Consider the following 26,763-nt stretch of genomic DNA (forward strand, 5'->3'; position numbering starts at 1 on the left):
AAAAAATGCTAAGAGACTAGGGACTGATATCCTCTGCATTCTGGAGGGGCTCCTGGTGGCAGAAGGTTGGAACGGTTCTATGGATAGGGCAGTAGACAAATGGTGCAAGGGAGGGAGCAGTGGGGGAACCTGATAGCAACATTTGCAAATGCCTTGGGTTTGTCTGATAACATCCTGCCCAACGTTTTACAAGTTCCATAGTATATAATGGAACTTGTAATATGACAGACGGGGTATTCGTCACGTTTGTAACGGAGTATCCCATCCGCCAAGATTGTAATCAGGCCCTTTGTCTCTTTTCTCCTTAAAGCTCCAGTGTCCTCCTCCTGCAAGCAGTAGTCTTATGTTACTTTTGTTTCCCCTCTCTGCCTCTACCTTTCCTTTGTCTCTCTGTCTGTGTCCTTTCTCTCTTTCGACTCTTCTGTGGATGTTGGCCTAGTCTCGGCCCATTTTCTCACTTGCTGTTCTCTATCCTTTTTCAGGTGGCGTTCGGCGTGGAGCTTCACAATGTCAGGAATACCTACTCCTTTGCTGGAAAGCAGGATTGTTGTTGGACACTGAAAGACAAACCTGATACAATTAAGGGCCTCTTGCAATAGTTTGTTGTAGACTTTGCAGATTTAAGCCATTTCCTAATAGGATTGAAGTTACAGCGCCCAAAAAAAAGAGATGGACTTATTAAGTAGAAAACCGAAGCAGCAGGGAGGGGGGAAGTGCTAGAGGCTTGTCCCTTACATGAATATAACCAGCTAGTGCTTGTGCAGAGGGTTTTTGACATTAGACTCATTACTAGTTATGATCAAATAAAACAAACCTGATCTGTATTCTTTGAAACCTCTGAGAGAATTTGTCATTATTGAAAACTGCATTTGCTGCCTTGAGCAGAATCATGAGGTCCTGGCCTCCTGCCCAGGGAGACCTCTGTGACAGGCAAACTCATTCAGGATCAGCCTGCTGGATTTACAAAGGTCTTGGGCTCATCCCATGCAGGGAATCCAAAGTAAGGGCCTAATTTAGATCTTGGCAGTAATAGTCCGAGTGAAAACCCATCTGCCGCTTTGGCGGTCCACCCGCCTAGTTTAGATGTTGGCAGTCTCATAGGCGAGTGACCCCCCACCCCGAGTCCCACCCTCTCTGCCAAGAACCTCCCCCCGCTTCAGCGGCACTATAGGAAATAGTGGCTGCCGGTGGGACTCCAGCCCTCCTTACCGCCGTGAAGAATTGGATATGCCTTACCGCCCAGCCAGCTGTGGCGTTGTTACCTCCAGTGGCGGCCGGCAGCTTTAGGAGGGAGGGGGGCGGGCGGGATACACACACACAACACACACTCATTCTTTCACACACAGACACGCACGCACGCACATCCATTAACAACACTCATAACACTCACACATGCACATGCGCACCAAACATTCAATTTAAAATATCACACACATACACACACACACACACACACTTACCTTCAGCCTCCAGGTCCCAGGAGGGTTGGGACTGCTGCCTTCCCTCATTGGCGGAAGGCAGCAGTCCCAGCCTTGTCACAGAGTGGGATGGGGTCAGTGAGACTGCTGACCCCACCCCACTCTGTGACAAAGTGTCACTGATTGACATTCGCCCTGGGCACTTCAGGGCTTAAACCTGAAGCGCCCAGGGAGAGTGTCAATTGGTGACGCTTTCCTCGTCACCCAGGGGAGGGCCTTGAGGCACCTTTGCTGAGCCGAGGAGGTCACGCCCATAGGAGCTGTGACCTCCTCAGCCCAGCAAAGTTCAGCTAAGGCAGCCGGGAGTCTGCACAAATCGTACATGTCTGCTCCTGGCTGCCTGAGCTGAACATGGAGAGTGTCTGTCAGGCTGACCTTTGTTCAGCCTGACAGACACTCTTCATGAGGGGCAAAAGGTAGGGGGGCGTGGCCCCTCCGCCCTAAAGGATGGGCCACCACTGGTTACCTGCTACCCTGAGTTGGCAAATTGGAAGGGAAATGAGGTAAAAACCTACTTTTTTCCCTAATCTACTTCTGTTTTCAACTGGACATGTCACTGGATCATGGAATAAAACAGCACCTCCCCCCCCTTCACCGGACTCAAAGTCAGTGAACCCACATTTCCTGTGTACGTTGAGTGGGCACTGCACATGGGCTCGGGACCACTGCAATCATATACATGTCACAATATATTTTTTTAATTATTGTGACATGAATACGTTAGGAACACAATTGTGACAGATGTGGATGAGGACACACTGGTACAAGACACACATCGCACACATACACAGATGTCATTTTGGTGTCAGTATTCATTGCCAAATGAATGTTGGCATCACAATCACATTACAGTCACACTTGTCAACTATGTCCAAGTGTGCACATATCAGGGGGACCTGTACCTTGATGTTGTGCTTCCTGTTGTGTATGTGAGTCAGTATGTGTGTGTGTGTGTAACTGGATTGGCTGGTTGAGGTGGAGGGGGCTGCAGTGGGTGATGTGGTTGCATCAGTATGAGTGCAACTTGCGTATGGGTCTAATGTTGTTGAGTATGTTTGGTTGTGTGTTGTGTTTCTGTGTGCAGCATTGTTGTTGTGTGGCAGAGATTGTTGTGATGTGTGTACTTGTGCCTTGTGTGAGTGTGTTTGTGTTGATGAGTGTATAATTGTGTAGTGGTTGTGTAGGTGCAGTGTCAATGGTGTGTGTGTGTTGTGTCATGGATTTATAGCAGTGTGTGTTTTCGGCATGTACGAGTTGTGTGGTGTTGGAATGGTAATGAACATTGGTGTGTATATGGTGTGTTGAGTTGTGCGTCATGCAGGGGGACACATGGCTAAGGTAGTGTTTGTGTGTGTGGTTACCTCTAATTCCATAGCAAATGCCATTGTTTGATGTCCATTGGGTCCAGCGACTGTCTCCTATTGTCAGCAATCCGCCGGCAGTACACTGCCCCCAGGACTGTAACCTCTAAATATGGTCAGAGGGAACCCATGAGCCTGATAGCTAGGAAGAGCACACCGTCATGGGGGTCTGTAACTCATCTGCAATACATCGAAATATGGCAGGCGGAACACCGTCAACTTGACCGAGTATCGAGTCCGCCGCCTCTGCAGATTGGCAGTAATACCATTAAGATCTAAATCAGGCCCTAAGACTAATAACATCAGTCTCATACCCAGACTTAAATTCTAACACCTTTATCAGGAAGAGACTACTGATGGGCATCAAAAGGCTCTTTGTGGCCAAAAGATGTCATGCGTGTGCCGTACAAGTAAGGGAAGAAAACAGGGGAAATAAGTGTCAGATATCATAGGCCCAACCACCCACAGCATTCCTGGAAGGCCTAGACTTGGGTCCAGTTTAACATTGTGTCACTGAATGTGAGGTCTCCTTGCATCCATATGAAGGATGGAGCAACTGAATATTCCTTCATTGATGCAGGTCCAGGGCCAGCCTGCTTGGTGCTGATGGAGTCAAGAGTAAGAAAGGTTGACTCTTGTCTGACTCGGATCAAAGGAGCTAAGACTGAGGTATCTTCCTCCATCATTCCTGCATCATAGTCCAGAGTCTGTTGGGTTCTCTGCTCCTGCAACTTCGCTGCTGCTTTCAAGCGGTCTGGGCCTTTCTGATGGTGCCTTGGGATAGGGAGGGAGGCTCCTGATGTGCTTCAATAATAAAGTGTAACTGTTAAAGTAACCAAAAAAAGGTTATTATGCTGATGATGTGTGCACAATTGAACTTGTGTGTGTGTTTGTAACTGTGTGCACATCAATGTGTGTGCGTGGTCAGATGACTATGTTTTAAGGTGAATGAGGGTGCACATGAGTGCGTGTACACATCAGTGAGTGTGCATGTGAGTGAACGCATATTTATAGAGTGCATTTGCGACCTAAAAGGTATCCTGGCGCTTGCCGCCCAGAAAATACCAGCCCAAAGTTTTTGAACAATTATACAGGGAAAGGGCAAGTGTTGAATGCTTTCCTAAAGTGGAGCAGGTCTTGAAGTGCTCTTGGAGAAGGCGAAGGCTATTCTAGAGTTGAGCGACTCAGACCGAAAAAGCCTGGCGGCCAATTCTGAGTTTATCAAATTTGGGAGTACAGAGAAGATGAGACTTGGAGGAGCACCGATCTCTCCCAGGTGTGTAGCGCTTATATTTCCTTTGCAGAAAAATAGGACCTTTTTTATGCATCACTCTAAAAAACAATGCAAAGTGATTTAAAAGCAATCTGTTCCTTCGCCGGGAGCCAATGAAGCTCCGCCAGGGCTCGGAAAACGATGAATGTCTGGAAACATTCAAAACAACCTTAGCGGCCACCGCTTTAACTCAATACAGTCTTTTAGGTAAAAAGTTAGGGGAGCCCAGCAAAAGAGTGTTGCAACAGTCAAGTCTGCTTGAGATCGTACAATGCACCCCCAGTGCTCTTGCCGATAACTTAGAATTTTTCAAAGGGTGGGAAGCAAGGCAAAGCAAGGCACCCAAGTCTTGTGAACATGGTCCTCAAGAGAGAGTTGTTGTCAAAATGACCCCAGTGGCGTCACGAAACTTGAGGGGGGCCCCAAACCACGGGGGCTTCAGCGGCTATTGTTACGTCTCAGAACGAACCTCTAAATTGTGTACCGCGAATGACACTTCCGGGCTGGCACTATTCATTCAAGGCCAGAAATATGAGGGAAGTCCAGCATCCTCCATACACACAGAGCAGCAAAGAATTTCCATATTATCTCCATTAAACTTTAAGGAGTTCCTGCTCAGCCAGATCGAAACATCCTTTAGACAGTTATGAAACATGTTTAGTAACTCTGGCCAAGAATTATCCATGGTGAGAATCAACTCAGTATCATCCGCACAGTTGAAGAAATTGATGGCGTATGATCTAATGAGAGCCGCAAAGGGTGCAAATATATGTTAATAAGTGCTGGGTTTAGCCCTGGGGCACCCCAAGTTCTACTGCTCTGAATGCAGAATAGAAAGGGAAGAGAAGGGTGGCCTGTCTCCTCTCATCTGGATAGGATTGAATCCAGCCATGTGCTCGACCATTCACCCCAACCTCCCGTAGTCATGGAACCAGGATCTTGTGGTTCACCATGTCAAAGGCGGCCAGCAGATCAAGTAAGACCACATCTGCCATTTGTACACGATCTGCAGCTCACCCGAAGCTCGCAATAATGCAGATCAATGAGCAGGCCTTAAGGCGGCTTTTGCCTCCTCTAAGAGAAGATGAGGTTCTAACTAGGCTGAAAATTTATTATTTATGAATCTTTCATGAATTTTGACTGTGAAAGGCAACTGCCATATTGACCTATAGTTGCTGGGAACTAACGGATCCGCCATAGATTTCTTTAAAACGTGGAATTACTAGCGCCCTTTTCCAGGAGCCACTTTGGACCTGGCCACTTTGCAAGGGCTGATTGCATGCAGTTAGAAATGGAGGAAACATATAATCTGCTAGCGTTTTCCAGGTTTTCGGTGGTAGCGGATCATCATCTTCAGACGTGGTCTCAAAGGATGCCAGTTGCCAGTACAGACCACTGGGGTCTCATCCAATAAGTCATCCTCCACCTATCAAGGATTTGAAAAAGATGTCAGAGATAATATTCTGAACCTTGTGATCAAAAAAAGTTTGATGTATTATCATATAAGGCCTGAGAGAGTGTAATGTCCTGCATTGCGCATTCTGGGACTGATAACTCCTGAGCAATGTCAAAAATTGTTTTTGTGCTATTTGAAGCCTCAGGGATGGTCTTTGCATAGTAATCCTCTTTAGCATTATTCACACATTTTTCATAGTAGCTTAAAGCAATGGGACCAAGATCCAGGGGAAACAATATCTGATGAGTATTTTATATACTGCTGCAACTTGATGGACACACTGTCACTTACCGGGAGGCATTGACAGCTTCACTACAAATATCTCCATCGCATTTATCATACTCCACTACAACTGTTTACACTACACCAGTGGTTCCCAACCTTTTGACTTCTGTGGACCCTCATTGAATCATTATTGGAATCCGAGGACCCCCTCCCAACTGAGTCATTACTTAAAGCTGGGGAACTAATCTGTTAACATTATTTAATTTTCTAAGCAGTCGTGGACCACCTGAGGAGGCTTAGTGGACCCCCAGGGGTCCCCGGACCACACAGTGGATACCACTGTACTACACCTCAGAATACACTTGTGCTGCACGCGTTGCGGGTCGCCCAAGTTGGGTTTTCTGCACCTCGTGTAGCGATGTCCGGCAGTGGCGAAGTACTGGGAGGGAGTTTGTGAGGTGCTGTCTGATATGGTGGCTCATTCGTTCACCAAGAGGGTACCACAGGGGGGCCAGTGCTTTGTGACCCTAGCCCACCTGCTGGCGAAAAGTAGAGTGTCATGTGTGTGAGGGGTACCTTGGCAAACCCAAACCCTGAGATTGGCTGAAAGATATGGCTTTTTGCAACAACCAGCTGGAATTTTATTATTTTATGCTGCCCCAGGTCCATCGGCCTAAAAACAATTGAGGCCCCCTGAAGGCATATTTTTTAGGTCATGATATTAAACAACTGTTGCCTTCTTCCTCACTGAGAGTCTTGTATAAGTAGAAGGGGGGCAATGGTTGTCAACTGCGGGCCCTGTGGTGTGGGCCCCCAAGGTTGACTGGGAGACGCCCTGTGCAGCACTGGGTGGACTGTCGATGGGCCTCCCCTATTGCTTCGCTTGCTCCTTTTGTGACTGATACCCCCACATCCTGCCAATGATAGGCCTGTTGTGCTCCCCTCTATACTACCTAAATTCCATCGTGCTCTACAAGACATTGTTGTTACACTGTGGGGGTCATTACAACATTGGCGGTAAAAGCCGCTTACCGCTGTGCAGAAGACCGCCAACACACCGCCGCGGCTGCGGAATTCCGCCACGGTCATTATGACCCAAAGCCCGGAACCTGCCAAAATTCACACACCCACACAAGTCCGCCACACCAAAGGTCAGTGATAAACTGGCGATAACAAAACCTCCACCGTCACACCAAAAGGAATACGCCCACACTATCACGACCTACTAATCCATGCAGCGGTCTTTCAACCGCGGAATTCCATTGGTGGTACACACCGGCCGTTCAAAATACACACACATTTATGAAACACTACCATATTGGACAATTCAAAATACACACACCTGATACACATACACACACTACTCCCACACACCCAATACAATATAAAACACACACCTACATCACCCACAAACCCTTATGACAACAATTGCGACAGAAGGCCAGAGAAAGACACCATCAGAAAGAACAATAGCATCCACAGGCACTCACCACCATCACCCACATAGCATCCACGCACCTCACACAACACACCTCTAAAATCACCCCACACATCACAACACACACCACCCCACACATCACCCACACCACCTGTAGTGCTTTCCTCTTAGCTAGTTTTTAAGCACTAACATAACACAACAGAAATGCACTTCTGAGGTCAAAGAAGACTTTTATTGTTGTTAATTCTTCCCCAACCCCAATTTTTATGTATGACGAATTAGTAGCTTTCAAGTCCGCGTTAATCAAACAAAATATATCAGTTTGCAATATACACAGCAGGTTATATTTATAAGATATTGAATGCAAAGCAAAACAAATACTTCACCGTGTGGGAAACTATTTACAGCTTCATCTTTCTAAGGTCTGCAAGCTGATGACCCCTGTCAGCCGCGAGAAAGAGATTCATCTACCCACACGGGATTGCTGGCAGCTGGCGCCAAGCTCCAGCACGAGGTCCGGCAGATTCGAATCTGACTCTCTGCAGCCTGTTACATTCGTTACAAAGGTGTGCCCCCTCCTCTCAGACCTGGGAAACTGAGCAAGCCTTTTGGAGACTGGCCAGGTCTCCAAGACTACTCCTGTTCCCAAGCTCAAGCAGAGAGAACAACACCATGTACCCTCTCTTATCAGGTCTAGTCTACTGTGAGAAAAACATCTTGGTTAAAAAACACAGCTTGGAAAAATACAGCTTGGATTCTCAACTGCAATGTCTAACTCCACGTTAAAGGCAATGGGCAGCTAACCTAAATATCAAATGCAATGTCTAGTGTCATGTCAAAGCCAATAAGCATCTAAGCTGAATACAAAATGCAATGTATAATATCATGTCAAAGCCAATAGGCAGCTGAGCTGAATATAAAATGCAATGTATAATATCATGTCAAAGCCAATAGGCAGCGGAGCTGAATACAAAATGTAATGTATAATATCATGTCAAAGCCAATAGGCAGTTAAGCTGAATACAAAATGCAATATATAATATCATGTCAAAGCCCATAGGCAGAATATCTAATAGCATGTCAAAGTCAATAGGCAGCTAAATTGAATACATCATGTCAAAGCCAATAGGAATGCAATGTCAAAGCCAATAGGCGGCTAGACTGGATACAGCATGTCAAAGCCAATAGGCAGAATACAGAATGTAATGACTAATGCAATGTCAAAGCCCATAGGCGGCTAAACTGAATACAGAAAGCAATGGCTAATGCCATGTCAAAGCCCATAGGCGGCTAAACTGAACAAAACATACCATGTGCTACTGGTGAACATTGAGCAACTAATATGCGCAGTGGTGAAACACAAAGTCATTGGTCAAACAAACTCCATCAAATGGCAGTACATTCCGCCCTTTGACCAATGAATTTTTGTTTCACATATCTCTTGTTTCAAACAAAAACAAAAAACATCAGCACAAAAAAAAAAAATTATCAGCAAGTCAGATTTGAATGATCAAAGCAATCCCTGTAAAGCAATAGAAGTGAATTAACACATTGATTTTATAACCTTTCACATCAGATACATCTATACAGAAAAGACTGGGCAATTTTTATACTCTGAGTGAGTCTCTAATTCAACAGTGTTAGCAATTTGATGTGGCATGAGTTCTACTCATGTAAAAGATGCACGGTCCACCTGAAAGGTTTGCTGGAAGATAAGCAAAAGTCAGAGTTCCATACGAGAAGGGAAAAAAAAAAAAACACACAGCTTACTTCCAGTGGAAGAATGCAATCAAACAAGTTGAACTTGAACTGAAGGCGCAGTTTGCGCAAAATGGATCCATGGTGCTGGCACTTTACTCAGCCAGGTTCAGGTTGGGGATTCGGTCCCTTCCCCGACCCCACACGCACACACCGGAAGGGGGACCACACAGCACACTCAGGGACAGTGGCGAAACGTGGTAGGACCTGCAAAAGAAACAAGTATGACTTTTCTTGCAAATAACTGCACCCTTCCTCTTTTTTTCCCTGTTTTATAATCAGCAGGACGTTTTTGGGGCCCTTTGTTATATTTTCTGCAGGTTCTGGAGGGTCACTTGGGTCTTCAACCCACACACCAGCACTGAGGTTTTTATCTGCTGCACCACAGCTTCCCTTTTCTTGCACTGTCAGAAGGGCTGGGGCAGACTCCTTCTTTACCAAACCTCCATTCACTGCACTTTTGCCAATTTGGGCCATTCTGTCTCCAATTTGTATGAATAAATCAGATTCTTTTCTAGGTATCAGCATAATTTCGATTTTTCCTTGGTAATTTGCAGCAATCACTCTCCCTAAAACCTGATCAATTTGCCATTTCTGTTCTGGTAACTTTCCTCTCCCCAACTGCCCTGTGACTGCTTGCATGACAGATTGCTTTTGTGCGTGCTGCACAGTTTTTATCAAATCTAGGGGAATGTGCATCTCTCTCATCTCTGCCCACCTGTAAGTGGCTTTTTCTCTCAGCTGTTCACATTTCTGGGGCACCCACTTAGCCATCCCCACTAAGGCAGAATTCTGGGTGTACACTTCTCTCTCTGCATTTTTCTCATTAACATCTGCAAGGTAATTGAACCAGTTAGGTGCTAAAACATTAGCAATGAACCAAAAATCAGCGTAAAAATGACACATCTCACGTGGCTCTTGCTTTAAAATCTGACACACATTATACAACGCTGTTCCTTCTACTGTGCCAGAAAACAACATTTCAGTCAATGAATCATTAGTAAAACAAACATGCTTTTTATCTTCAGTGGACATGAATTCAAATGGTGCACTCAACTTCATTGGGGACTCTTTTATCTGTGGTACTCTAGCCGTGTCTTGCAAGTACCAGATCCATTGTATGATTCTAGCTAGGGGCACTATTTTCTTTCCTTGTTCTTGATTTACATGTACATAAGTATTTTCCTCTTGCACTGCGCAAAAACCAAAAGTCTGCATTATTTCATTTGCCAAATCACAAGCGCGCAGCTGCATATCATTTTTCACAGTGACCATATACAAAAGTGTTAGGATTTCACTCAAATGAGGGCTATTCTTTTTCCAAAAATCAAACAAGCTAATGAAAGTCGGCTCTTGCTCTAAAATCTTTCGTTTTACTTGTGCATTTTGCAACGGTAACTCGTAAATCACATTCTGGTCTCTCTCGTCCGTGTTATCAGTTAAGGAATGCATTTTGTCTGCCAAAAACCCTGGCTCACACGAAAACTCAGTGCAGCTCGGAGCTGTCTTAACCCCCTCATTACTGGAATGGGAAAAGAAAGATTCTTCTACAACAGCAGTTTTATAACTTTCAGAATTATTTTGAATTATTGTATCCTGGCTAATTTGCTCACGTAAATTCCTATTTTCATGTTCCAACTGCCTACATTTCTCCTGCATTTCTCTGTAAGCAGATAGAGGTATCCAGACCTTTCTGTCATAATTACTTCCAAAATACACTTTTTCTACATATGTACAACAGAAATTATTTCTCAAAACACTATCTGTAATTCCCCAAACAGAAAACAATTCACAGTTTTTCCGAGCACCATCGGGCAGTTTAACAACACATGCATTCTCAGACATGGTCTGCCGTGCTACTGTGATTCTCCAAAAAAACAACAATTTCTGTAATTCTCCAAACAACAAAAACAATTACACTTTTAAAGTGTGCACTTAGAAATCTACCAACTCGTCAACACCCTCTTAATCACCTCTTAATGACCGACCCCACTTCTGGTACCAATTGTAGTGCTTTCCTCTTAGCTAGTTTTTAAGCACTAACATAACACAACAGAAATGCACTTCTGAGGTCAAAGAAGACTTTTATTGTTGTTAATTCTTCCCCAACCCCAATTTTTATGTATGACGAATTAGTAGCTTTCAAGTCCGCGTTAATCAAACAAAATATATCAGTTTGCAATATACACAGCAGGTTATATTTATAAGATATTGAATGCAAAGCAAAACAAATACTTCACCGTGTGGGAAACTATTTACAGCTTCATCTTTCTAAGGTCTGCAAGCTGATGACCCCTGTCAGCCGCGAGAAAGAGATTCATCTACCCACACGGGATTGCTGGCAGCTGGCGCCAAGCTCCAGCACGAGGTCCGGCAGATTCGAATCTGACTCTCTGCAGCCTGTTACATTCGTTACAAAGGTGTGCCCCCTCCTCTCAGACCTGGGAAACTGAGCAAGCCTTTTGGAGACTGGCCAGGTCTCCAAGACTACTCCTGTTCCCAAGCTCAAGCAGAGAGAACAACACCATGTACCCTCTCTTATCAGGTCTAGTCTACTGTGAGAAAAACATCTTGGTTCAAAAACACAGCTTGGAAAAATACAGCTTGGATTCTCAACTGCAATGTCTAACTCCACGTTAAAGGCAATGGGCAGCTAACCTAAATATCAAATGCAATGTCTAGTGTCATGTCAAAGCCAATAAGCATCTAAGCTGAATACAAAATGCAATGTATAATATCATGTCAAAGCCAATAGGCAGCTGAGCTGAATATAAAATGCAATGTATAATATCATGTCAAAGCCAATAGGCAGCGGAGCTGAATACAAAATGTAATGTATAATATCATGTCAAAGCCAATAGGCAGTTAAGCTGAATACAAAATGCAATATATAATATCATGTCAAAGCCCATAGGCAGAATATCTAATAGCATGTCAAAGTCAATAGGCAGCTAAATTGAATACATCATGTCAAAGCCAATAGGAATGCAATGTCAAAGCCAATAGGCGGCTAGACTGGATACAGCATGTCAAAGCCAATAGGCAGAATACAGAATGTAATGACTAATGCAATGTCAAAGCCCATAGGCGGCTAAACTGAATACAGAAAGCAATGGCTAATGCCATGTCAAAGCCCATAGGCGGCTAAACTGAACAAAACATACCATGTGCTACTGGTGAACATTGAGCAACTAATATGCGCAGTGGTGAAACACAAAGTCATTGGTCAAACAAACTCCATCAAATGGCAGTACACCACCCCATGGCACGGCAAAGACACCCCAGGTTCTCTGAGGAGGAGCTCAGGGTCATGGTGGAGGAAATCATCCGGGTAGAGCCACAGCTATTCGGATCACAGGTGCAGCACACCTCCATAGCTAGGAAGATGGAGCTATGGTGAAGAATAGTGGACAGGGTCAATGCAGTGGGGCAGCACCCAAGAAATAGGGATGACATCAGGAAGAGGTGGAACGACCTACAGGGGAAGGTGCGTTCTGTGGTCTCATGACACCACATCATGGTACAGAGGACTGGCGGCGGACCCCCACCTCCTCCCCCACAACTAACAACATGGGAGGAGCAGGTCTTCGGTATTCTGCATCCTGAGGGCCTCGTAGGAGTAGCTGGAGGAATGGACTCTGGTAATTCAATTCTTTACTATTACATCCCCCACCCTACCTGCATGCCATCACATACCCCCACCCTCGCCCTCACCCCATTACTCCTACTCCTCACACATGTCCCAATATCGCAAACCACCCATCCCAACACCAAGCCCTGCATGCAACACCAAAGCATGGACACCCATCACCAAAGCATGGCTACTGCACATACCCATACACCCCCCTTAACCATCATCACACAAGGTCCTACACAGGAATGCAAGCACTGGGGTACACGGTCACCCACACATTGCACACCATGGCACATACAGGTGCAATAATCATGCCTTTACACCCCTGCAGGACCCCTATCCAACGTCACCGGACAGGAGGGTCCAGACATGTCCACTCCACCCACAGAAGAGGCCCACAGTGATGACAGCAGCTCTGTCCAACTGGATCTAGATGACCAGCCCGGCCCATCTGGGACATCTGGACAGTCAGTTCCACTCACATTGGCACAGGCTACTACAGAGATTGCCCCCTCTGGAAACACCAGCACAGCACAGTCCCCAGGACACGTCAAGCAGCAGTGTGTCCACCACTACAAGGAACCCAGGATAACCCACCACCCCAACAACACCAGGGACCTGGGGGCAGTGGTAGTAGGCACACGGTTCAGGGGACAGAGGACCAGGAACACAGGGGAACTGGGAGGGCTGCTGCGCGACAGGGGGAGGACAGGCCCAGGGAACCCACTCTCCACGAGGCCCTCTCCAACATCATGGGAGCCTACCACCATTCCCAGGAGACGATGGCAACGGTACTGGCCAAGTTTCAGGAGACCCAGCGGCTGCAGGAGGAACAGTATTTGGGCTTCAGGAAGGAACTCAGATCCATCAGTTCCACCCTGGGCACCATTGTAGGGGTGCTGAAGGAACTCCTCAACACCAGGAGGGACACTGTGGCACAACAAGGGGCCCCTGACACTAGCCTGGACGATGAACTGCCCACCACCTCCGCCGGCGCTAGTGGACAGGAGGCACCGCCACAGGACCACGACACCTGCACCCTACCCCCTGCAGATGGAGAACCACCCCGCAAGCTGTCCCTGAGATCCAGGACAAAGACAGAGAACAATGCCAAGACCCCCACCAAAAAATGAGACCACCCTGATTGTCATCCTTCTGTCCCACTTTGTCACCCTGTCCATCCTTAAACTGCCCCAGCTCCACTTCCTATGCCCCTTTAGACAATGCACCTGTGAGACTGATAGACTGGACTCTGCCATGGACATTCCTCCACCATCACCCCTCACAATTTTACAACCCCCTCCAATATTGAGCACTTATATAAACACCCTTGAAGCACAAAACAATCAGGAGTATGTCTGTTATTTCGAAATAGTGTATTAGCAATTACAGTGTCAAAATGTTGTTTCAAATGTAATGTCAACATACCTATGTCACACAGCTCTAGTCCATGAGGAAACAAAGCAGATGTCACACTGTGAGACCCACATCTGTGAAATCGTAAGGGAAAGTGACAAATCAGGGTCCATTCACTGGGTGAAAATGACAGACAGTAGAGAGGTAGTGGATTAAAATCAGATGTAGCAGGCAGATTTGTCTTCTTACCTGTGTCTCACTAGAAGTATTGTAGGATCATCGTGTTCCTGTTGTCGATGTCCTCTTCTTCTGCTTCCTCGTCTTCACTGTCCACAGGGTCCACAGCTGCCACAACAACTCCATCTGGACCATCTTCCTGCAGAAAAGGCACCTGTTGTCGCAAAGCCAAGTTGTTAAGCATATAGCAGGCCACGATGATCTGGCACACCTTCTTTGGTGAGTAGAATAGGGAACTATCTGTCATATGGAGGCACCGGAACCTGGCCTTCAGGAGGCCGAAGGTCCGCTCTATAATTCTCCTAGTTCGCCTATGGGCCTCATTGTGGCGTTCCTCTGCCCTTGTCCTGGGATTCCTCACTGGGGTCAGTAGCCATGACAGGTTGGAGTAGCCAGAGTCACCTGCAAATGGCGAGGGACAACTGTTAGACACACACTGACTCATAGGGACATCCACAGACCCAGACAACTATTCCCACTGATTTGGGTCTCGGTGCTCACCTAATAGCCACACCCGGTGCCTCTGGAGTTGCCCCATCACATCAGGGATGCTGCTATTCCGCAGGATGTAAGCGTCATGCACTGAGCCAGGAAATTTGGCATTAACATGGGAGATGTACTGGTCTGCCAAACACACCATCTGCACATTCATCGAATGGTAACTCTTCCGGTTTCTGTACACCTGTTCACTCTTGCGTGGGGGGACCAAGGCCACATGTGTCCCATCAATGGCACCTATGATGTTGGGGATATGTCCCAGGGCATAGAAGTCACCTTTCACTGTAGGCAAATCCTCCACCTGAGGGAAAACGATGTAGCTCTGCATGTGTTTCAGCAGGGCAGAAAACACTCTGGACAACACGTTTGAAAACATAGGCTGGGACATCCTGATGCTATGGCCACTGTTGTTTGAAATGACCCACTTGTTAGGAAATGGAGTACTGACAGCACCTGCACTTGAGGGGGTATTCCTGTGGGATGGCAGATACCTGACATCAGCGGTCTGTACACCGGAGGATGCTGCCATCTCCTCACATGCCCCAGCGGACGGTGCCTATGGAGGAGAACAGCGAGCAGAGAGTCAACCAACTCTGAGGTACATAAACACAGCTTACTCTGAAAATATTCATAAATCTAAATTTGCCTGTATGAGTGGTTAGGCAAGGCCTAGGTATGTGTGACGCAGTCAAAAATAATGCCATGTGGGCCCCTGAAATGGCAGCTGCCTGACCTGTAAAGTGGGACATGGGGATATGAGGTAACTGCGCCGGCGTTCTACACCATCGCGGTAGGCGGTCGAAGACCGCGGCGCAATTCTGCATTGGTTAACATTGGGCCCTATGGGTCCCAGGAGCCAATGACGATGTACGCCGGCGGTGACGGTACGCACCGCCGCGGACGTGACTGCCATTTTCTATCTCGATACCTGATCTTCAACAGGAGAGGACCTACACTGCAAGTGTTGCTGTGACCTCAGTCTGGAAGAGACAATGGCTCGTGTGTCTGGGGAAAGGGCCCCTGCCTTCAGCACGGAGGAGTTGGAGAAACCCATGGATGGGGTTCTCCCCCAGTACACGCTACTCTACGGTCCTCCAGACAAACAGGTAAGTACACTGTGAGCATGCTGTATGGGCAATGCCTGTGTGGAGTGGGGTGGATGAAAGATGGGGGGGGTGAGAATGAGGCGTGCATGAAACGACGGTGAGTGCATGTACGTCATGGCAAGGGTAGGGATGTGGGCCAATGACTGTGACGGTGCAGTTGGTAATTACTTCTATTTTCCCCTGTACAATTCCTGGAGGTCAGCGGCCACCAGAAGAAGGACATCTGGCGTGCCATCGCCAAGGAAGTCCGGACCCTAGGGGTCTACCACAGACGGAGCATCCACTGCCGGAAAAGATGGGAGGACATTTGCCGCTGGAGCAAGAAGACGGCGGAGGCCCAGCTGGGGATGGCCTCCCAACGTTGGAGGGGTGGCCGTCGCACCATGACCTCCCTGATGTTCAGGATCCTGGCGGTGGTGTATCCGGACTAGGATGGGCGCTTGAGGGCATCACAGCAGACACAAGGGGGTGAGTACACTCTCATTCTGCTGATTTAGCGCGCATTTTAGGTGTCTGGGTGGGGGAGGTGGGCTGTGGGTTCCCCTAGGCCAGGGCGAGTTTGCTAGTTAAGTTCCCTACTTCAGGCAGGCCCTGTGGCACCCCCCCTGTGTACAGTGCCAACTACACCTAGTCAGGCTTCTGTGACATCCATGTGTGCAGAAATCGGCCATAGCCTTGTAAGCCATGTCCCAGGGATTGAATAGTGGACCCCAAGTGCACGGTGTAGTGCAGGGGGCTTCTGTGTCTGTCGTGTCCGCCAACGGTAGCGGTATTGCATGCACTGAACATGTCTTTCTTCTGTCTTCCCCCCCCTTTTTGTGGTCTCCCTGTACTTGTGTGCATTAGTATCATCAGGCGGAGGAGCAGTGGCACCGGAGCAGGAGGGAGCTGCATCCCACATGGCCCTGGAGGGCGAGACTACGGACTCCGAATTCACCAGTGGGACGGAGGGCGAGGGGAGCTCCACGGCGGGGACAGGAGCTGACACCAGCGAGACGGACTCCTCCTCTGATGGGAGCTCCCTTGCGGTGGCAGCCCCATCTGTGCCCCCGCATCTACAGGTACAGCCGCCACCCCCCCTACCAGCACTGCCCTCCCAGCAGCCCCTCAGCCTTTGCCCCGTGCCCGCTCACCCAGGAGGGTGGGCATTACCTTCGCCCCAGGCACCTCAGGCCCTGCCCCTGTCACCCCTGCTGCCCTCAGTGAGGAGGCCATTGACCTCCTGTTCTGCTTTCCTGCTCTTATCTCATAACCAAGCTTACAGAACCTCTCTGGAATGCACTTCTGAGTTTAAAGAAGACATTTATTGTTATTAATCCTTCACCACGAGGTTCCTGAGAGACGAAATTAGTAGATTGGAAGCACACGTTCAAAAGTAGACGCAGCAATGAAAGCAAAATATATCAAAGTACTTCTCAGTTGCAATATACACAGATTATATTATAGCATAACTTCAAAGCAAAGCATAAAAGTCAAAATTCATCACCGTATGGACAAGGCTGTAGGGCCTATATTCAGCTTCATCTTTCTGGGGTCTGCAAGTTGATGACTCCAGTCAACTGCGAGAAAGAGATTTTCTACCCAAACGGGACACATACAACTGACGTCTCCGTTCCTGTCTGAAGTCAAGCAGATTCAATCTACCCCTGCTGTAGTCCAGAGTCATCCTTAAAAGCAAACTCAGTGTGAGAACCGAAGAAACTTGGAGAGTGGCCAATTCTCCCGAGCTCACTCGTTCTCAGACTGAATTGAGAGGTAAACACAAAATCTACGTGCTCTTATCGGCTAAGGTCCGGTGTGAAAAACACTGCTTGGTCTACCATGTGGAAAAACACAGCTTGGAAAAACACAGCTCATCTGCAATGTCTCAACTGCAATGTCTAACCCCACGTTAAAGCCAATAGGCAGCTAACCTAAATATCAAATGTAATGTCTAATGTCATGTCAAAGCCAATAGGCAGCTAAACTGAATACAGAATGTAATGGCTAATGCCATGTCAAAGCCAATAGGCAGCTAAACTGAACAAAACATATAGGGCCTGATTACAACTTTGGAGGAGGTGTTAATCCGTCCCAACAGTGACAGTAAAGTGACGGATATACCACCAGCCGTATTACGAGTCCATTATATCCTATGGAACTCGTAATACGGCTGGTGGTATATCCGTCACATTTGGGACGGATTAACACCTCCTCCAAAGTTGTAATCAGGCCCATAATGTGCTACTGGTGAACATTGAGCAACTAATATGCGCAGTGGTGAAACACAAAGTCATTGGTCAAACACAATTAATAGCATCACACCTCCTCAGGTCCCTCACTGTTGGGCAGTCTACCATTTTGAATGCCATCCAGGGTGTAGAGACGCTGTTGCAACAAATCAATGCATTCCAGGAGGGCATTCACTCTGGTCAGGCAGCCCTTCAGCGATCTTTTCAGACTCTGGCCTCAGCACTTATGGCAGCCATTGTCCCTGTCTCTAGCCTCCCCCCTCCAACATCCTCCACCGAGATCCACACCCCTGTACCTCAGCCTATCCCAAGCACACCATCAGACCAGCATGCACACACCTCAACACACAAGGGAAGCTCTGGCAAACATAAGCACCACACATCCCACAGGCACTCACGCAAGCATCACACACATGCAGACACACCAACATCCACTGCCTCTACTGTGTCCCCCTTCTCCTCGTCTCCCTCCTCCCTACCTGTCTCATCTCCACTCACACCTGCATGCACTACATCCTCAGCCACTACGTCCATCACAAGCACACCCACCACCACACCCCGCTCACGTGCACTCACCACCCCCACTACCATTCACACATCCCCTGTGTCCTCTCCCAGTGTGTCTGTGAAGCCACCTCCCAAGGTACACAAACGCAGCCACACACCCACCCAACAGCCATCCACCTCACGACAGCCTCCAGCCCATGCACTATCACCCAAATTCACCAAACGTACACCACCTACAACCACTACCTCTTCCTCCACTCCTAAACCCCCTCCAGCTACCCGTCCCAGTGTTCCTAAGAAACTTTTCCTGGCCATCCTTGACCTCTTTCCCTCACCTCCCCCACCCGGTCAGTCTCCTAGAGCCCGACTCTCCAGGTCCCAACCTAGCACCTCAGCCACACCAGCGGGACCAGTGGTGCCAGTAGTCACCGGATTATGGAGTGCACCAGGCAGCAGGGCAGGCAGTGTGGCAAGGAGCCAGAGCACAAAGAGTCCCTCACCTGTCAAGCATAAAAAGTTGGACAGTGCCCGGCGGGAGAGGGGAAAGAAACCAGCCACCAAAGCCGCTTCCACGGGTCCAGTTGGGAGTGTGGAGACAGCTGCAACACCATCCAAGGGGGGAAAGGGGCACAGTAAAAGCGGCAAGTCTGGGAAGATCAGCACGGCGGACAAGACTGCCAGCAGTCCTACTGCCCAGGAAGTGACCGCCAGCAGCCCCGCTGCCCAGGAAGCGACCGCCAGCAGCAGCCCCGCTGCCACAGACAGGCCCGCCAGCAGCAGCCTCCCTGCCACAGGCAGGACCGCCAGCAGCTGAACCGCTGCCCCGGACACCGCTGCCAGGAGCCCCGCAGGGCAGAACAAGACCGCCAGCAGCTGAACCGCTGCCCAGGACACCGCCGCCAGCCGCCCCACAGGGCAGAACAAGACCGCCAGCAGCTGAACCGCTGCCCAGGACACCGCCGCCACAAGCAGCGCTGTCAAGGACACTGCCACAAGCACCGCTGCCCAGGACACTGCCGCCACAAGCAGCGCTGCCAAGGACACCGCCACAAGCACCGCTGCCCAGGACACCACCGCCAGCAGCCCCACAGGCCCGTCAGCGCAAATGATTCCAGCGCTACTGAGTCCGCCACGGGCAGGATGAAGCACTCTGGGCAAAAGGTCCCCTCCAGAACCAGTGGAGAGATACATCCACTACCTCCGTCCTTGGCAGGATGAAGCACTCTGGGCACAAAGCCCCCTCCAGAACCAGTGGAGAGATACATTCACTACCTCTGTCCTTGGCAGGATGAAGCACTCTGGGCACAAAGCCCCCTCCAGAACCAGTGGAGAATGTTAGTGTAACCGGACGTCCCCAGACGCCGGTCTTCAGAAAGACACAGAAACTGACGAAGGATTCCCCGCGGAGACCCGAGGAGCTCTGGACGTCATGACGTCAAGCGTCATGTACGCCAGAGTGAATATTGAAAAGAAGGAAGCCGCCGTAGACCCGGAGATCACGAAGGATCGAAACGCACGAAAAACAGCAAGAGAGCCGATCGAACGCCCAAACGAAGCGAGTCCCCGGAAAGCAGACGAGCACCGCGAAAGAGGAGCGATACCCAGGGAGCCTCCCGCCCCTGAGCCGGTGAAGTCGGGAGACCGTCCGAAAGCCGGCCGCGTCCCTGGAGGGGCGTGGCCTACCGAGGTACGGTCGTACCGAAAAGGGGAGGGGGACACCGGGTGGTTACGGGGTTTACGGGGACTATGGAGACTACGGGGAACTGAGGGGAGAGGGTTGAGGTCTTATAGGGAGGGGGAGGTGGTGTAAAAAGGAACCCAGGATACCCTCTAACCTCACGGGGACCCGACCATAAAAACTGCTAATAACCCAACAAGGGAGCTACACGAACGCACTGGGACAGGGAGAAGGACGTGGAGAAAAGTAATCCTCACCTCCCTGCACTCCTGTATCTACCCCCACCTCCCTACTAACCTAAATAGCTCTACCTATTATTTAAACCCCACTTACCTTTTTCTTTTCTCCTTTATTTTGGGAACCTGGGCCGCTGACGCATGGGAGGAGCAGAATCTTCCTAAAGCCGAACCAGACCCCACAAGGATCCTTATCCAAACCCTGGAAGAGAAAATAAGGAAACAAGAGACTTTATTATTTATCATTTGAGAGACTAAATCAACCCGGACATTCTAGGAAATAGTTAATTTGTCTTAAGACTGTAAGGGAAATAAATTAATTAACCCCGTGAGTACGCGTCTGTCGTCTTAAATCCAATATCCCTTCGACCCGGGATAAAGAACCCGCCACAGTGGTGTCAGAAGTGGGATATTGGACCAGGCGACAGGCAGTTCAAGACCATGGAGGATAAACCCACCATCTCAGAGATGATGCAGCAGTTGGCCGAGGGACAGAGGCATCTACAAATAGTATGGGAAGAACAACAGAAGGAGGCTAAAGTAGAAAGGGAGGCCCTGCAAAGCGCGCTCAAAAGTCAGGCCACTATCATGGCCAACAATCAATTGGTTCATGAAACTGCCATGAAATATCTCACGGATACCATTGCTGCCACCCGGGTACATCCGAATGTGCCTAGTTCGGTCCTACAGCGTTACCAGGAAGGCGAAGATCCTGATGCTTTTTTCACCAATTTTGAGCGAGTTGCCACTTCCGCTACTTGGCCCCAAGAGCGATGGGGTCAATATATAGCACCATTATTAACAGGAACCCTCCAAGCGGCTTATCAAGCGGTGAACCCAGGGGGAACAACTCCATACCAGGACATTAAGAAGAGCATTCTGGAACGGGTGGGTTTCGATTCAGAACACTACCGAGTCCGGTTCAGAAAGGCTAAGTGGGGACCCTCCGAGAATCCCCGAGCCCTATACTTCCGGATCAAGGATTTAGGTCTCAAATGGTTAGGCCCCATTGGGACTAATCGGGAAGACATCATCGAGATCGTCCTCTTAGAACAGTATCTAGACGCCCTACCCCCCAACACACGCCACTGGATTAAACAACACCCAAACCCAGACACTAACACCACCATTGAGTTAGCATGTGCCTTTCACCGCTCCCTCGAGTTTAAGGTCCCCCCCCTTCGGCCAACCCCTAGTCCGGTTCGACCGAGTCCCCTTTCATCCTCATCGGCAGGACGAAGAGCCAACGAGGATACTGGAAAAACACGAGGGTTTGAAAAGCCGTATGTTCAACAGCCACAGTGTTTTAGTTGTGGTGAATGGGGACATATAGCCCGGGTTTGTCCCCTAAAAACCGAAAAACCCGAACCAATGGAAATAGGAATTACTAGGGGACGAGTCTTTTATACCGGGGGAAAAGAAACCCCATATAAGAAGAGACTGGTTATCAATGGAAGACCCACCCTGGCCCTCATTGATTCAGGATGCAGTCAGTCCGTAATCCGAGCTGATCTACTCGTTAACCCTACCTTTACTGCCGGACTTACTGTATCCATCTGTTGTATTCACGGAGAAACCAAGGAATATCCTCTAACCTGGGCAACCCTGTCATGGGAAGGAAAAGAAAATCCCATAAGGATGGGGGTAGTGGAACGACTAGTGGAAGAAGCTATTATAGGAACGGATTTTACAAAATTTCCGGAGCTTCTAGATAGTACCAGACATTCTGAAGAAATGAATACATGGTGGAACAGTGCTCCCTTCTCTAACGTACCTATACCGACCCCGTTAGACCGGTACAAACCCTCTCGGAGTGAAAAAAGAGCAACCAAAAAAGCCTACACACAAGAAAACTCGAGCCCAGAGATGGTAATTACACCCGTTCTTACCCTTACTAACCTGCCCCCCTTCCGGAGCTGCCAAAGAGAAGATCCAAGTTTAGTTCATGCCTGGAAAAGTGCACGACCCCGGGCCCTCCAAGATAAAGGTCCATCGTTCACAATAGTTAAAAATCTATTATATCGAGTCACTAGCACGGGCCGAGAAGAAAAGAAGCAATTGATAGTCCCCGAACCCTACAGACAACAAGTTCTACACCTAGCCCACAGTCAGCCAGGGGGTGGCCACTATGGGAGAGAAAAAACGGAGGAGTATCTGTTGAGGAGGTTCTATTGGCCGGGTGTCTTTTCTCAGATTAGGAAATTCTGTCAGCAGTGTCCTAAATGCCAAATGATTGATCCTGGTACGAGGAGAAGAGCCCCTTTACAACCCCTCCCTATCATAGATATTCCCTTCTCACGAATAGGAATGGACATTGTTGGTCCGCTCCTACCCTCTTCCCGGGGATACCGTTACATATTGGTGTTGGTGGACTACGCCACAAGGTACCCCGAGGCCCTCCCCCTTAGTAGTATTAACACCAAGAGCGTCGCCCACGCCATGATAGGCTTCTTTTCCCGAATCGGTTTTCCCCGAGAAATCCTAACAGACCAAGGCACCCAATTCATGTCCTCCTTAATGGCACAGATATGTCAACTTTTGGGGATCAAACAATTGCGGACTTCGGTCTATCATCCCCAGACTGATGGTCTGGTGGAACGGTACAACCGAACACTGAAAAATCTTCTAAAGAAATCTATCTCCGATTCAGGTAAAGACTGGGATAGGAAACTCCCCTTAGTATTATACGCTGTCAGAACCCATGAGCAAGCTTCTACGGGCCATAGTCCGTTTGAACTGCTGTTCGGACGACAACCCAGGACCTTATTAGACATGGCAGCGGAATTATGGGAGGAAGAGGATGGGGAAAAGACCCTTCTGAAATATACCCAGGAATTAAAAACCCACATACACACGGTGTGGGAAAACGTGAGAGTAAACATGGAGAAGGCTCAAGAGAAACAGAAAAGGTATTATGATAGGAATACTCAGTTGAGGACTTTTTCCATAGGGGATAAAGTATTAGTGCTTCTCCCCAGTTCAGACAACAAACTGTTAGCAAAGTGGCAGGGACCATATAACGTGACTGGAATCGTAACACCGGTGACTTATAAAATTCAGCTAACCGATAGACCCAATAGGTCACAGATCTTCCACGTTAATCTGCTAAAAAAATGGGAAGAACCTGTGACCGACCCGGTCCGAGGATGTCTGGTTAACACTGTTAAGGAATTGGAGGTAGGGTGGTGCCCCACTGATCGCCCTAGTGGAAGCGAGATACCGGTCATAAACACAGACATCTCGCTTCAACAACGCAAGCAGTTAAACAAACTCCTCTATGAACATACTCAGATATTCTCCCTGACACCGGGTAGAACCAAGTTGGTACATCATCAGATCATAACCCCTCCTGACAAGATAGTGCGGTTACGCCCTTATCGTATCCCTGAAGCTAGGAAGGTTCTGGTAGAAAGCGAAATAGAGAAAATGCTAGACCTAGATATTATAGAACCTTCTCAAAGTCCCTGGTGTTCGCCTGTGGTATTGGTACCCAAACCGGATGGGTCTATACGTTTTTGCATTGACTTCAGACAAGTCAATTCTACATCCCAATTTGACACGTATCCTCTCCCAAGAGTAGACGAACTTTTAGAGAAATTGGGGAAAGCTCACTACATGTCTACTCTCGATTTGACAAAAGGATACTGGCAGATCCCGCTAGCCCCAGGAGACAGAGAAAAAACGGCCTTCTCCACTCCCTCCGGACTATATCATTTTAAGGTTCTCCCTTTCGGGTTACATGGCGCACCCGCCACTTTCCAACGTCTCATTGATACCATTCTACGACCGCATACCAGCTACGCTGCCGCCTATCTGGATGACATCGTCATATTTAGCGAGACATGGGGGGACCATTTAACGCATATAGGAAAAATCCTTACAGCATTACGAAGGGCTGGACTGACAGCCAACCCTTCTAAGAGCCGACTGGCCTTTAATGATATCTCTTACCTGGGCTATCACATAGGAAAAGGTATACTGAGACCCCAAATGAACAAGATCGAAGCCATCCTACGCATCGATGCTCCCACCTCGAAAAAAGAGGTCCGTTCTTTTTTAGGCCTGGTAGGATACTACCGACGCTTTATCCCTCATTATTCCACCTTGGCCGCCCCCCTGACTGATCTTCTGAGAAAGGGACAACCTAAAACCATTACGAGACTAAACCCGGATCAATATCATAGTTATCGTACCTTGCAGAAATGCCTCACTACTCAACCGATCTTAAAGTGCCCGGAGTTTAATAAACCATTCCATCTTCAAACGGATGCCTCCGATGTAGGATTGGGAGCCGTACTTTTTCAGAAAGATTAAACCGAAGTTAGCCATCCCGTGGTCTATATTAGTCGTAAACTGTTTCCCAGGGAACAGAAATATCCCATTATCGAGCGAGAGTGTCTTGCCATTAAGTGGGCAATCGAAAGCCTCCAATATTACCTTTTGGGCAGGTCCTTCCTGCTGTATACAGATCATGCTCCCCTTACCTGGCTCTCAAGATATAAAAATACCAACAACCGCATCCTGAGGTGGTTTATTGAGCTTCAGCCTTTCTCCTTTCAGGTCTGCCACCTCCCAGGCGACCTTATGGGTCAGGCCGACTATCTATCCCGGTTCCCGGGTCCTGTGGGACTCGAACAGCCCCATTCAAGTGAGGGGATGTGTAACCGGACGTCCCCAGACGCCGGTCTTCAGAAAGACACAGAAACTGACGAAGGATTCCCCGCGGAGACCCGAGGAGCTCTGGACGTCATGACGTCAAGCGTCATGTACGCCAGAGTGAATATTGAAAAGAAGGAAGCCGCCGTAGACCCGGAGATCGCGAAGGATCGAAACGCACAAAAAACAGCAAGAGAGCCGATCGAACGCCCAAACGAAGCGAGTCCCCGGAAAGCAGACGAGCACCGCGAAAGAGGAGCGATACCCAGGGAGCCTCCCGCCCCTGAGCCGGTGAAGTCGGGAGACCGTCCGAAAGCCGGCCGCGTCCCTGGAGGGGCGTGGCCTACCGAGGTACGGTCGTACCGAAAAGGGGAGGGGGACACCGGGTGGTTACGGGGTTTACGGGGACTATGGAGACTACGGGGAACTGAGGGGAGAGGGTTGAGGTCTTATAGGGAGGGGGAGGTGGTGTAAAAAGGAACCCAGGATACCCTCTAACCTCACGGGGACCCGACCATAAAAACTGCTAATAACCCAACAAGGGAGCTACACGAACGCACTGGGACAGGGAGAAGGACGTGGAGAAAAGTAATCCTCACCTCCCTGCACTCCTGTATCTACCCCCACCTCCCTACTAACCTAAATAGCTCTACCTATTATTTAAACCCCACTTACCTTTTTCTTTTCTCCTTTATTTTGGGAACCTGGGCCGCTGACGCATGGGAGGAGCAGAATCTTCCTAAAGCCGAACCAGACCCCACAAGGATCCTTATCCAAACCCTGGAAGAGAAAATAAGGAAACAAGAGACTTTATTATTTATCATTTGAGAGACTAAATCAACCCGGACATTCTAGGAAATAGTTAATTTGTCTTAAGACTGTAAGGGAAATAAATTAATTAACCCCGTGAGTACGCGTCTGTCGTCTTAAATCCAATATCCCTTCGACCCGGGATAAAGAACCCGCCACAGTTATCCACTTGAGAGACTGTGGCTTTGCACTCCCCAGGATTGAACAGTGGGCAAACCACCCACTGTAGAGACTTGAGAGACTGTGGCTTTGCACTCCCCACGATTGAACAGGGGGCAAACCACCCACTGTAGAGACTTGTGATACTGTGGCTTTGCACTCCCAGGATACATCAATGGACATGGAGCCCCCTCGTGGATCTGGCATCGTGCACTCAAACGGCTGAGGTGCCCCCCCCTTCCCTTCCCCCTGAGGTGCCTGTTTTATTTCTATCTGATGCCTCGGCAGTGTTCTCTCCATTTTGATCGGGTATTGAGTGTGGGCCTCGCCCATGCATTTTGGGCCCTGTGGTCCACGTACTATGATTGAGGAATCCCTTGGACTTGTGTTCTTGGTGTATATAATTGTATATCATATAAATGTATAAATTTTTATATATTTTAGATTCAGGTCTTTGAATATATCCAATTATTCGACTCATTTCCTTTTGTCGTTGCATTCTTCCAGGGAGGGGTTGGGGGTTGTAACTTGGTTGTATCAACATGTACTTGTGTGTGTGTTGTAGTCGGTGAGGGTGGGGTTGGGGGTGTTGCGTGTTGCGTGTGTCACTGTTTTTCCCTCCCTCCTCCCCTGTGTCGTAGGTGCAGTACTCACCGTTGTCTTCGC

Source organism: Pleurodeles waltl, chromosome 3_2 (assembly GCF_031143425.1).
Source record: "Pleurodeles waltl isolate 20211129_DDA chromosome 3_2, aPleWal1.hap1.20221129, whole genome shotgun sequence".
Classification (NCBI taxonomy): Eukaryota; Metazoa; Chordata; class Amphibia; order Caudata; family Salamandridae; genus Pleurodeles; species Pleurodeles waltl.